Genomic DNA, 13,817 nt, shown 5'->3' with positions numbered 1-13,817 from the left:
CTCTCATGCTATCTCTCATTCTCTCTCTTTCAAATAAATAAATAAAATCTTTAAAAAAAATTTATCCACTGCTTAGAAAGGATTCAACTTCATCAGAAGCAGGGCCTACACAAAATCATCTTTTTAAGTTTTGTCTAGAAATCATAATATGAAGTTTTTCCTCACCACACAAACTGTATCATTAAACTTTGATCAGAAATGTTATTGTGAAAAGAGAGTCTGTGCTCAAAAAAAAAACAGATAGGAATTGATTCAAAGTTTCATTTTCTTAATAGTTATTTTATAAGATCTTCATTCCAAGGTAAATCACTGAATCACATCTCTTCTGAAGCCATTAGAGACATTGAAAAATCATAAGGTTTTTGGCACATTGCTCCATTGTATTAGATATTGGAAACAGACAATTATATGAACTTCCCCAAGCTTTAAAAAAAAAAAAAAAAAAAGTTTCTGGCTAGCTGATATACAGAATGACAAAGCTGTGTCTATTTCTCCCCAAGAGGAAATCTATAGAACTTGTAAATGTTAAAGAAATTTTATGTCTGTCCAGACAAAATTAAACTTGAAATATGGATTTATGACCATTTGCTTACTGCTATACATAAGACACAGTGAGAGAAGCCTTTCCAAACATGATGTCACTGGCTTACTTACAAAGAAAATTGTTCAACAGAAAGTCATGGCTAAGAGTTAAAGTCCAAAGTTCTTTAACACAAGCCTTTCTTCATCTAGTAAAATTAGCAATGTGACATTTGGGAGCTATTTGTTTTCCTATGTGTGTACGATTTTGCACTGGTAGTTGCTATAATCAAAATGCAAAGCTAAAATTTGTATGATTTCAAAAAATGTTACCTAAGAGATTGGTCAATACTTTTCAACTCTCTTTCACCTTTCCCCATCCCCCAGTGTCTCAGCTTTCCCTGGGCCTCTGAGGAATAAGAGTTTCCTAATTTCATCTAATAATTAATTTGCAGTGATAATACAGGCTAAATATTGCAAGCCCTGACTTATTTACACTGAAATGGTAAAGTAGCCAGTGGGAGAAATGGGAGAACAATAGAACTACAGTAATCTGGAAGTTCTCAAATCTACTAACATGAATTTGCATATTTCCATGATTAAAAGAACCAAACCTCTCTTTTCTCTTTTGATTTAGATATGCCCCAGCAGTAAAACCATATTTCAATCATTTCTCTTTTTCATTTGTTATTTCCTTAGAATGGTACATCTTCCCCGCCACCCACCCTCCCCATGTTGCCTCACCATGCTGTGAAAGGCCACATACCCAAATGATATTTGTAAATCTATATCCTGGTCACCACATAGTTAAAGAAATGAATAATGGTTTGCTGTCTTTGTCTTCTGTTTAACACCTGCATAGACCCTAATAATAGTAACTTTAAGCTACCTGATTTTCTTCCCTAAAGTTCTTAGATTTTCTTCCAAGCATGTAACAGCATATTTCTTTAAAATATAATATTCAAATTAAAAAGTTACCTAAATTAAATATAAATAAAAAGCATGCTTTGAGACATTTTATTTTATCTAAAAGACACCAATTAATGTTAAACTGAGCTACCCATTTTCTTCACTGTTTTATACTTTTTATTCTGTTATTTTGTGCAAACAGTATGTCTAGTTTTTCTGGACATATTAATCTTACATGCAATATATTATGCTGCTCAGCTATACTCCTCATCATTTTACCAATCCAGAATTTCATATACTTTGTGTGCTAAATAAAGGCATCTTTATTACAATCATTTTCTTTTTTTTTTTAAGATTTTATTTATTTGAAAGAGAGAGAATGAGAGCCAGAGAGCACAAGAGGGAAGAGGGTCAGAGGGAGAAGCAGACTCCCTGCTGAGCAGGGAGCCCGATGTGGGACTCGATCCCGGGACTCCAGGATCGTGGCCTGAGCTGAAGGCAGTTGCTTAACCAACTGAGCCACCCAGGCGCCCTTACAGTCATTTTCTTTTGAGCAGAATTAAAGTTTAGGTTTGGGCTTATTTTCACAGTTTGAATTTCATTTTATTTAAGAAATTGCAATTGCATTTTGCTTGAAAAATGGAGAAAAAATTAATCCTTTATAAAGATTGTTTTTATATCTTACCTATATAAAATGTTTTATACTTTTTATGAAAACTTTCTATCAAATTTTTTAACTTTACATTTCTCTAAATTTTTTAACTTTATATTTACTATGACAGGTATGTTACTGTTTTTTAAATGTATCATTTAAATTGAAATAAGTATCTTATTCCTCTTTGACCTGCTGCCCTGGGATATACTTCAAAAAATAATTTCATGTGCATTATTTCATTTGATATTGACAATAAACTTTGAACGGAGTGGACCAACCCTTCCAGCTGCCTCCCCCAATTTACCAATTTTACAATTGATGACATAAAATCATTGAGAATAAGAGGCTCTTTTATAGCTATGTATGTAGTGACTAAAAGAGGAGTTAAGACTAATGCTTTTCCCTCTAGAACAGAATGTTCACTTCCCCACACCTCTTTTGTTATTGCATGAGAGAAGGGAAGAAATGGGATTCATTATTCATCAATTGTCCCAGCATATTAAATATCTCTCCAGAGTAAATAATTTAATTATTTTTGATATTTACTTAAATCTACCAATATTACAGGTGCAGGAACTAGAGGAGACATCAGATCCATTTTACAATTTTATGTAAATCCTAACGTATTTCATACATGAAATGAAATCAAAACCATCTACTTTCCTTTTACTCTCCCTAAAGACAAAAACTGTTTTGCATATAAATTATCAAAATTCGATCAAAATCGTATTTCCCCAGCCTACATATTTGAGTCAGTTGAGATGTTTCAGCCAAAAACGTGTCATCGTCTAGATAATTTATTTGATTTAAAGCATGTTATTGATTCTTAAACTGTACAAAACATTGGAGACAAACCCAGATCATTCTAAAAAGGTTTCTAAATTTCTGTTATCGAGTTTTATTCACATTTTGCTTTTTATGATATTTAATAATACTTTGCTTCAATATGCACCTCATTCGCATAGGTCATTTGGTTTCTTTAAATGTTAGAGAAGAATCGTTCTATTAGTTTGCTTAGTTTTGGAGGTGGGATGGATAGTCAGAAGACCTTTATCCTTCTTTGTTACATTCTCTGAGAAAGGCCCACCAGAGGTTAGCAAATTTTTTCTGTAAAGGTCAGTAGTAAATATTTTAGGCTTTGAGGGTAGGAAGGGAAAATAAGAAATATCACATAGGTACCTAGGTGACAATTTAAAAGTAATCATTTACAAATGCAAACACCATTGTTAGCTGTCACTATCTCCACTTCACAGGTGAGGAAACTGAGGATCAGAGAGTTAAATGATTTGCACAAAATCACAAAACAAGAAAGCGGCAGGGCCAATACTGAAGTCCCGTTCTATCTGATTCCAAATTACGTCACTCTACCTCCCAAGGAAGGTACCATTAGAAGGACAGGCTGAAAGACTCTGAGTGTGCCTAGTAAATGAAGTCACATCGCTAAGTAGGGATGAAAGACTAACAAGATGTTGATTAAAGGTTTGCTTCTTTGGCAGTAAATATATATATATATATATATATATATATATATATATATATATATAAGTTTGGAGAAAGCAAGAAATGTACAAGTTGGACTGGGAGAATAGAAGTCTGAAAATGCAAGGAACACAGTTGGGATCAAAGGCACATGCCCTATTGGGGACACATTTGATTCAATTTAAAGAAATAATTTTGATTTTAATACTGACCACCTGAGGCAAACTTGCTTTCAGCCATATATTCATGTTTTGTTACAAAGGACTGTAGAGTAGAAAAAATTAATTTTTAGGGGATTTTCTCCAATTGTTTAGATGCCAGATTCTCTGCAGTCAGTCAAAAAAAAGTTTGATTAAGTAATGGAGGGATGTAATTCCAAATCTGGGATCCAGGACTTGGAACCCAAGGGCAGAATTTAGGCATCAGCTGTGTTGACCCTAGTAGGAGAACCAGCTTGGATATAGGTTGAGAACAATAATGGCTATGGAAAAGCTATTGCAGGACCATTGGAAAGGAAATGGATCAGGGCATTTTCCATAACAGCATTGAATGGCAGCATCTGTAACATTTAAACATTCGGCTATTCCAAGGGCTGGTGTGGATTGCGAGACATGATATAAGGTAAATTATTCTAGAGTCTAGATGAAGTCTATTCTACTGCCATATACCCTACATTCTGGGCATATTTGGCCTCTCCCCTAAGTATCCAATGCATCATGGGCTTACCTTTAAGCACTCTCTGAACAGAATGTTGTCACCAGATCTTCCACCTGATAAACTTTTACTCATCTTCAATGTCAAATCAGATTTTATCTGTTTGATAAAACTGTCTTAGGTACTGTCAGGAAAAGTTCATTGTTTCTCTGTGGTCCCCTAGTACTTTGTCAAAGTCCCCTTAATTCTATGTACCATGTCGTACATACTTAATTGTTCCTATTTTCCCCCCAACTCTCCAGCTATGAATAGGAAATTTGTCTTCATTTTCTAAACTCATCTAAAATGGTATCTTGCCAAAGATAGTCACAAAATGAGCTAGAACTCTTGCCTCACCAATAAATATTTATTAAACAAATTAATAGAATTAGTTAATAAATTAAGTATGCAAATATAAGTTGCTTATCTATTACAAAGAACAAACTATTTTACTACCAATTAAATTTAAAGTCAAATACATGGGGGGATGAATAGTCACAAAACCCGAAACGATTACTCTAAATACCATAATTTTATAATTTTAAAATATAACCAATTAAAACAGTGCCATACATTAATGATTTCTAGTAAATTAAGCAACTTGGGTATTCAACCATGCTGTTTAATTACCTGTGTCCTTAAGTATTACCAATTATGTATCCTCTTTATATGAAAAAATATGGCTGTAAGTCAGTAAGGCATCACTCCTCTGGACAAGGAAAGTGAGTAGATAATTAGTGAAGGAGATAAAACTGCTTCCTTTGGGATAAGCAAAGTGGCATTCAGCAATACCTGGAGCATGGACTGAGAAGTAAGTAATTTTAGGTAAGAAGTTCTTGAACTAGTGACTTGTACAAATTAACACCAAAAAATTTAGGCTAACATATATTTTGGCAGGACGTGAACAGTGCGAGAAACTGAAAAATCCTCAACTAGATTTAATTTAGTTGTAGGACTTTTGCTACAAATGAATTTCCTTTCTCCCAAGTTTTCAACAATACTATAATTATAATCAAATAGGAATGTGGTTATTCTGATTACTCCAGGTGACTAATGTGTCTAAAGAACGAACTTTGTTCAGTGATGCTTATTCAGTTAATCCTTCTTTAATTTTGAGTTCTTCGGTCCTCTTCACGTGTCTAGCAAGATTTTCTCCCTTTCTTAAAGCTCGAAATGTGCAGTTGACCAAAGAAAAGAGGTCTAAAAAATAACATTTTTTTTTTGTTAAAGATTATAAGTTTTCTTTTCTTCCTTGTCATCCTCCTGTATGCTAAATCTTCTGGTTTCTTACTTGACAGTTGAGACAAATGTATTCTTTTCATGATAATGATGTATGAATGAAGAGATAATATTCCTGAAAACTGGTTATTTCCTGATGCTCGGCTAGAACTATGAGATTCTCAGATAGAATTAAACTCTTTGCCCCTCACCCTGGACCAGTGATTCATCAGACCATCAAGCTTTTGTTGAGCATCTAAAAAGCTTAAGAGCCAGTCCTTTCCAGAAAGGAGCAGCATGGTAGCTCATGAGCAGGCATAAGGTAGCAGAAAGCACCGAATATGGGCCGAGGACAATAAAGTTGTAGAATTATATAACCTCTCCAAGAATGTTTGTTTCATCATCTCAAAATAAGAATATTAAGATCGACTTTTTAGGATGTGTTGTGAGAGTTAAATATGATAATTTTTGGAAAACATTTGGTTTGGCAGAGATTACAATTTATAGCATCCATTTTCTCCTGGGCAAACTACATTCCCCAGACTTCTATGGAGTAAGCTGTGGCCACATACCTATGTTTTGGCCAATAAATTTAACCGGACACATTGAGCATAGCTCAAGGAGCCATCTTGAATCATGAGGTAGCTCATGAAGGATAGTAGAGCAGCAATATGGAATAAATCTAGTTCTCTGTTCATGAAGTTTTACTCCCTACTTCTGGACTCCTTCTATGTGCAAGTAATAAAAACTTCTATCTTCATTTTGCATGCTTATTTGTTTGTTCCTTTGTTCTTATACATTCAGCATGACCTAAAACAAATTTATACAACTTCTTACAACTTCCATAATCTCAGGGTGATTTTAAAAAAACAGAAATAGAAGAAAGGGGGACCAGACTCTCACCTAAATGAAAAAATACTGCAGAGACTAGACAAGCAAGACATTGGTCTTTAAAGAGGCCAAGATGATGATTTGGAGTCATATATGACTGAGATTTTACACAGAGTGGGAGGGAATATATGGTAATATTCATCAGAATAGGGAATGAACAGCAATAAAGCTAATGTGGAAGAAAAGAATAGGTTGGATCTTAGACATACTGAGTTGGGTATGCTGGCATATTATCTTGATGAAAATGTGAACCAAAAACAGAAAAGAAAGAAAAGGAAAGGAAATGTGAAGCAAATATCACAGTCTTATTTTTTTAAAGATTTTATTTATTTATTTGACAGAGAGAGAGGGAACACAAGCAGGGGGAGTGGGAGAGGGAAAGGCAGGCTTCCCGCTGAGCAGGGAGCCCGATGCGGGGCTCAATCCCAGGACCCCGGGATCATGACCTGAGCCGAAGGCAGACGCTTAACAACCGAGCCACCCAGGTGCCCCAATATCACAGTCTTATTCTTCCGCATGGTGTAAACTCAGGTTGTGGTCAATTTATTGTAATTATTCATTCATTCAAAAGTTTTTCTTAAGCATCTATTTTGTACCAGACACCATTTGGGGCCTTTGGGATATACTAGTATTCTTGTCCTCAAGAAGGCTCACTGTCATAAACAAAGCACATTTAATTTTCTTCTAGGGCATGAAGAAGGTAACTTCATTTTACAGAATCCTTCATTGTTATGATAACACAGTAATTGCATTGATACCTTATCATTATCCAATATCTTAGCCAAAACTTTACTTTTTAATGTAATTTCATTTTTATTGTGTGATACCATGAAGGAGCCAGTTGCTTAACCTTGAAATTTTCAAAATGAAAGAGTTATAGAAATAAGTTTCAGGACAGAAACTAAAGGAAAATAGTCTTACACATTCCACTGATTTTAAGCAATAATTTCCTGAGTAAAATCTGGAGCAGCACTTTGAAATTGTAGACATTAATAAAGCCTATTTCTTCCGCTTGCTAGCAATTTGGAGAGTGTACCTGTATTATTGCAAGCATAAATTCAGCTACAGAACCATGTAAACAGCTCTGTTAATATTTATTACCTCCTTTCTTTGTTTCATGAGGTTTCAGCAAAGGTCCTTATTTTGGCCATGGGAAAAAAATATTTAAATCCATATAATTTTGAGATTTCTGAAATGTAAGTGATTATTCTTCTGTACAATGCATACATTCATGTTGCTTTTATTGATTTATGTTGGTTTTATTAATCACTTCCAACAATTTTTACATTTTTTAACTATTTTAGTTACACAGAGCTCTTCAAATCAAGAATCAGTAACACTTCGTTGCTGTGATTGTATAACAGAAATATTAAAATATACTTTAGAACTAGCTTCTGACTAGATAAATGGTTTTGAACCAAGTCATAAACTTCAGATGACTGAGCAGCTCAATTCACTAAAATATTTATGTCTGGCTTTAAACATTCCATAAAAATACCAACTTTGATTCCCTGAAATCTTCTAACATTTTAAAGGCTTATGTACCAGCTGCTTTGGGAGACTTTCAGTAAACTTTTTTTTATAACTACCTAAGTGGCTTATTTTACACACAAACTATAGGTAACATATTCACATGTATTGACATAACACTGCCAATGCACTACTAAGTTGCCTATTGTGGGTTTAAATAATTAGGAGGAAAGCATTAGTTTAAACCTTAAGATCAATCATATTCACTGATTCAAATTGGCTGCCAATTTCATCATTTTTTGAAGGACATCACGTGAGCTTGAGTGTATTAATTTTAATCACGATACGTGCCATTTATAGGGTAAACTTAATGCTTTTCAAAAGGCTTCATTGTTTTCAACCCTACAACATTGTGTGAGGTAACAAAGAAAGCCAACAGTCACGGATGTAAACGAAAACTTGATTTTTTTAATGTAAAAGTCCTCTTCACCATATTTTACATTACTTACAGAAATAGGTGTGTGAGACCTGCCATTTTGTATTTAAAATGTTTTCTTGCATATATTATTTATGTTAAAATGTTCAGCTATGCTTACCTGACATGTTCATTCAGCAGCTAGTGGCTATAAAACACATATATAAAATATGCATAGGTAATATTAATTTTTTAAAAAAACTTCAAGAAACAGTATCACAAGTTATGAATCATTAATTTATGTATATATGTGTTTAAGATTGATTTGTTTTTAAATAATTTACTGAATTTGAGGAGGCTTGGTTATGGTAGACTAGATTCTGCACTTAATGAAGTCTGAAAACAGATCAGCAGCCCGAGTCAGGCCCAGGTCAAAGTGGCAAATACCAGGGAAGGCATAAGATGAAGGGCTGGACACTGTGGTCCAAGTCCCAGCTTTGCTCAAGGTTATTCAGCTACTAAATGGCAGTCTTTCCATAGTTAAGAGTATGAGTTTCCTTCTTTGAAAATATATTCTTGCTGGTATCACTGGAAAAATACGGGACTCAGATATGATCATTTATGTCAAAGCACTTCACATTTCAAGCGCATGGAAAAATGTAAGTTATTAATACTCCTGCTCTGTTGTTGCCACATTTTTATGGATCACTGGAAAGTAATCATATGCCATATGTTCCAGAAAAGACATTCAAGCTCCTCTCTACTCATTACCTTGTGATCTTAATTTCCTCATCCGTGACATTTGACCTAATTTATCTTCTGTCCACACATCGCTGGTCTGTCCTTAGAGTACTTGCCCAGAAGATGACAAGTTAGTTGACTCTGATGCTCAAATAGTGATTCTAACCCAAAACCTCAGTTCTGAGAATTTGGATGTTACTCCCTGAGCTGATCCCTGCAATACAATCTCTAGCATCCCATCAAGGAAATAACAAATATACTTAAAAATGGAGATGGAACTGGCAACCCAGCTGTGATTCCCCATCTCCACTTGTCTTTTTCTACCTTCCTCTTCTATTACTGATAGAAGCTACACTTCTACTGCCATATTCTTTAACACAGTTCTGTGCTTTAGTTAAAACTTAAGGAAATTAAGACATTCATAAATTCTGAAGACATTCTACTCATTATTTGTCTCACTACTTCTGTTTTTTTTTAAAAAATAATAATAATCATTTCAAGGAATTAACCAACAGTGTTAAAAGACATTTGGTTAACTTTATGTTTATTAGGAATGCGAATTTGCCCAACTTTCTTTTTCCACATCTTTGTGGTTGATAAAATATCAGAATTTGAGGTTCCACTCAAACTGTGAGATCTTACATTTTTCAAGATGCTTCTTTTCAGGCTCCCTCTGAAGGATGGGTCCATCAGTTAATTGTTTAAAAAGTTAATTAACATTGATATAAACACTTAATCAAATAATCTTTTCAGTTACATGTTATTGTTCCCTAACACTGTATCTTTTTTAATGTCACTTTTTTTCCTCAACTTTTTTCCTACTCTTTTTCTGAAACAAGAATCTTTTCAAATTCATTCCAGTGCCTCTATTATTATCACTTTCCTTAGGCCTTGTATTCAAGATGGCAATAACTATTTAAAAATAATAAATGTACAGTATATAAAACATTTTCCTTATTTTTTTAAGTGTGTTTTTTTAAAGATTTATTTATTTATTTATTTATTTGAGAGAGAGAATGAGATAGAGAGAGAGCATGAGAGGGGAGAGGGTCAGAGGGAGAAGCAGACTCCCCGCCGAGCAGGGATCCCGATGTGGGACTCGATCCCAGGACTCCAGGATCATGACCTGAGCTGAAGGCAGTCGCTTAACCAACTGAGCCACCCAGGCGCCCAAAACATTTTTCCTTATTAGCACTAAAATAATTTGGGAATGCTGACAGATGATGAAAGGCCGATTTGCAAATTATCAGACATTTCTATGATCACATTCTTTACATAAGCATATTATGTTTGCTATAACTCTATTTCAAGAGAGTCAAAACTACTCATTCAATCTTTTTATAACACAGTTATGGAACACTTGCTAGTTTTACAGAGCTGTACTACATTGGGACAAAACTGCAAAATATGACCTTTGCCATTGGAGAATATACAATATACAAATACACTCACTCATGTTGGCTACAGTAACTATGACATTTTGTTCACTACTTCTTTACAAAGTGCCTGATACATAGTAAATACTCAGTAAAGATTTTGAATCAGTAAACTCACAAATGATGTAACCAAAAGAGTGGGGTTAATTGTATATGTTCCACAAAGAAAGAAAAAGGAGATGGTTACGTGAGTTGGAGCCAAGAAATCCTACATGGAGAAGATGAGACACATAGATAGTATTTGTCTAGGTGTAAAATCGTAAAACGCATTACAAGTGGAAATTGTTTCAGAATGTTGGAAGATGGCAAAGTATTTCTATGGCTGTTTATGTTAGCCAGTGAAGTTTTCACTCCCCAGACTCTTACCCCAACAAAATTCTGAAAATCCTCTCTTATACCCCATTTACCCCTGCTTCCCCTCTCCTGGACTTTCCACTTCACTCTCTGGAATTCACAGCCAAATTCCTTCTATCCCTAACAGCTTCCCTGAATGTTCCCTTCACATTCTTACCGTAACCTAGCTGGCTTTCTCATGAACATATTGTTACATAGAAACCCTCTCAAGTGGTCCTGATTTTCTCCCCTCATCACTCATACCACTGAGCTTAGAGGCAAGACAAAAATCAACCTTGTTCCACATGCTACTTCTAGTTCTTCTTTGAGGAAAAGAAAAAAGAAAAAAGAAAAGCAAAGAAAAAGAAAAAAAAGAAAAGAAAAAGCTTTTAATCTAATGTCTTCATATCATATTACTACAACCTCTCCTTGTTGCAATCATTTACAGACACCTTGGGTCACATCTATGAAGATCTTTGGCTCAAATGTCACAGTCGCTTTATTTGGCAAAGTTCTCATAATTCTTAGTGATTCTAATATTCACACAGATTATATATCCAGTATGCTGGGTTCTGAGCTCACTAAATGTCTTCTAATAAAATAGTTCTTCACTTCTTAGCTTCTCACTCTCATTATTATACCCTGTACTTTGTCATTAAGAACAAAGTTAATATCTTCATAGTCCCAATTTCTATTATTCTATGTTCTCCTCGCTGTCTAATCCTTCTCAGTGTCTTTCTGACTGATCCTCGTATTCTTGACTTCTAGATGCCAAAATGCCCACCCAGAGCCTGGTCCTCATATATATTATTTCATCTCTGTATTCTCACTCTTCTGGTGATTTCACCCAATCTCAGTTTTTAATACTACTCCAAATGCTACAATCATATATCCAAAAGTCTTGACACTTTTACATGAACATCTGATATTTCAGTATCAACATGTCCACAAGACTCATGATTTTTTTTTCATTCAGACTTTTTCCTCCTCCAATGTTTCCTGTCTAAATAAATGTGGTCTAAATCTTTCCAGTTGCTTAGCCAAAAATAGTGCAGGTATTCTTGATTGTTCCCTTGAACTTTTTATTCAGCTATTAAACTCCATGTTCAAACTATACTGCTTATTTATATATTAATATATATTATCATAAACAATTATATATAAATAGTATAGTTATATTATTTTATAATTATATTATTTATATATTTTATAACTATATATATTCCAAAAACTGTTCCTCTATTGCTACTATCCTGATCTAAGACATCTTTCATCTAGACTATTCAAATAGTTCCTAAGTGGTATCTCTGTTCCTGCCTTCACTGCTCTGCTCTGTAGACTAGTATCCAGAATGATCGTTTCAAAATTTAAGCCAGATCGTGTTATGACTCTGCTTTAAGAAATCTAATTTTTTTTCCTATTAGAATAAAAACCAAATTCCTTATAAAAACCTATAAGGCCCTGAATTTTTCTGTTTTCCTATTATTTATATGACTTAGTCAACTAACAGACCTCTGCGCACTCCATTCCTACCAAAGTGAATTTGTAGGCTGTTCCTCAACCATGCCAGGCCCATTTCTACCTCAGGGCCTTTGGATTTGCTGCATTTTTTTGTTTTGTTTGGGGGTTTTTCTGGCCTGTAACACTACTTCCCTAGATATCCACATGTCTCACTCTTAACAAGTTGTGCCAGGCTTCAGGCATCTGCTCAAAAGCCTCCTGAAGATATCTCATCTTCTCCATGAGAACTTGCTTACCAACTATCTGAAACTCCACTGTCCTAGAATTTCTTAATCCCCTTCCCTGTTATTTATTTCTTCATAGAATTTATATGACATATAAATTATTTATTAATTTTTTTTCTTCCCAGTTGAAATGTAAGCATTTTGATGGAAGGAATTTTTACCTATTTTTTCTCCTGCTATATCCCCAGTACCTAATACAGAAAGTGATACAAATATACAGTTCAGTGTGGCTAAGGAAAATTTCTATTCTGCTCCCAGGTAGAGTTTCTTCTTTTCCTTCCTCCCTTGCCTCCCTGTTTTGCCTGCCCATCCACCTGCCTGCCTGCCTGCCTTTCATCATCTTCTTCTTTCTTCTCATTCTCCTCCTTTTTTCATTTTTTAAATTGTTTTTTTTTTGTGATTCTTCTTCAATGTGTCCTCCTCTCTTGCTCTTTCTGGGCCCACTGTATACTCTGTCTAGAGGCGTATTCTTTGCATCAGTATTCTTATATCTATTTGCAGAATAATCTCAATATTTACTGTTTTGCTGAGGAGGATACACTTTCTTCCAATGACAATTATAAAAATTTTGCCACAAATTTTATTGACCACCTAGAATAGCTCTTATAATTGCATGATGCTTTGGCACTAATTTTCCTGTTTAATTTGAATTCATATTTCCTTGTACATACTTCCTTATCATCCCTGATAGAACCATTCTCTCAGGGACACTCCTCATCTTTTCTAAGACACCAGACAATACCACATTTTATTACTATCACAGGTGAGTTTTTTTACTTATAATATACTTGATTCTTTGTGGCTCAATTCCACTGGAAAAAATGCTTAATACCTAGTTGGAGCCACTCTTGCATTTACCTGTATTATTCAATAACTGTGCATTGATACTATTAAGGAGTATGTATATTAGTCTCTAGTACTTAGCACCATACCAAACACATAATAAGCACCTCAAAAATATTTGTTGAACTATCCTGTGGAAAGTAAGAAATGTGGAGTTTCTGTTACCACTAACGGTTGACTATGTAATTGAGGTCAACATTCCCTCTAAGAGCAATTAGAAAAGATGTACAAAAAAAAAAAAAAGGCAGGATTAAGTGCATAAGAATATTGAGTACCAGGGAACTGAACCAGAGAGCTTGAGCCCTGTTCTTCTATGGGGGCATATGCTAATTCAGGAGGGTGAGGTTGACAGGTCAAGAAGTTGAGCAATTTCTTGCCTAATCATAGGACTAAGCCAACAGAAAAAGGTGTATAAAGCCTGTTGATGTGGGCAGAGATACCATGGGGAACAGACTAGACTGGCCATATCA

Source organism: Callorhinus ursinus, unplaced genomic scaffold (assembly GCF_003265705.2).
Source record: "Callorhinus ursinus isolate GAN/ISIS: 27379988/994484 unplaced genomic scaffold, GSC_fseal_2.0 scaffold1, whole genome shotgun sequence".
Classification (NCBI taxonomy): domain Eukaryota; kingdom Metazoa; phylum Chordata; class Mammalia; order Carnivora; family Otariidae; genus Callorhinus; species Callorhinus ursinus.
Note: the sequence above shows the minus strand (reverse complement) of the source record.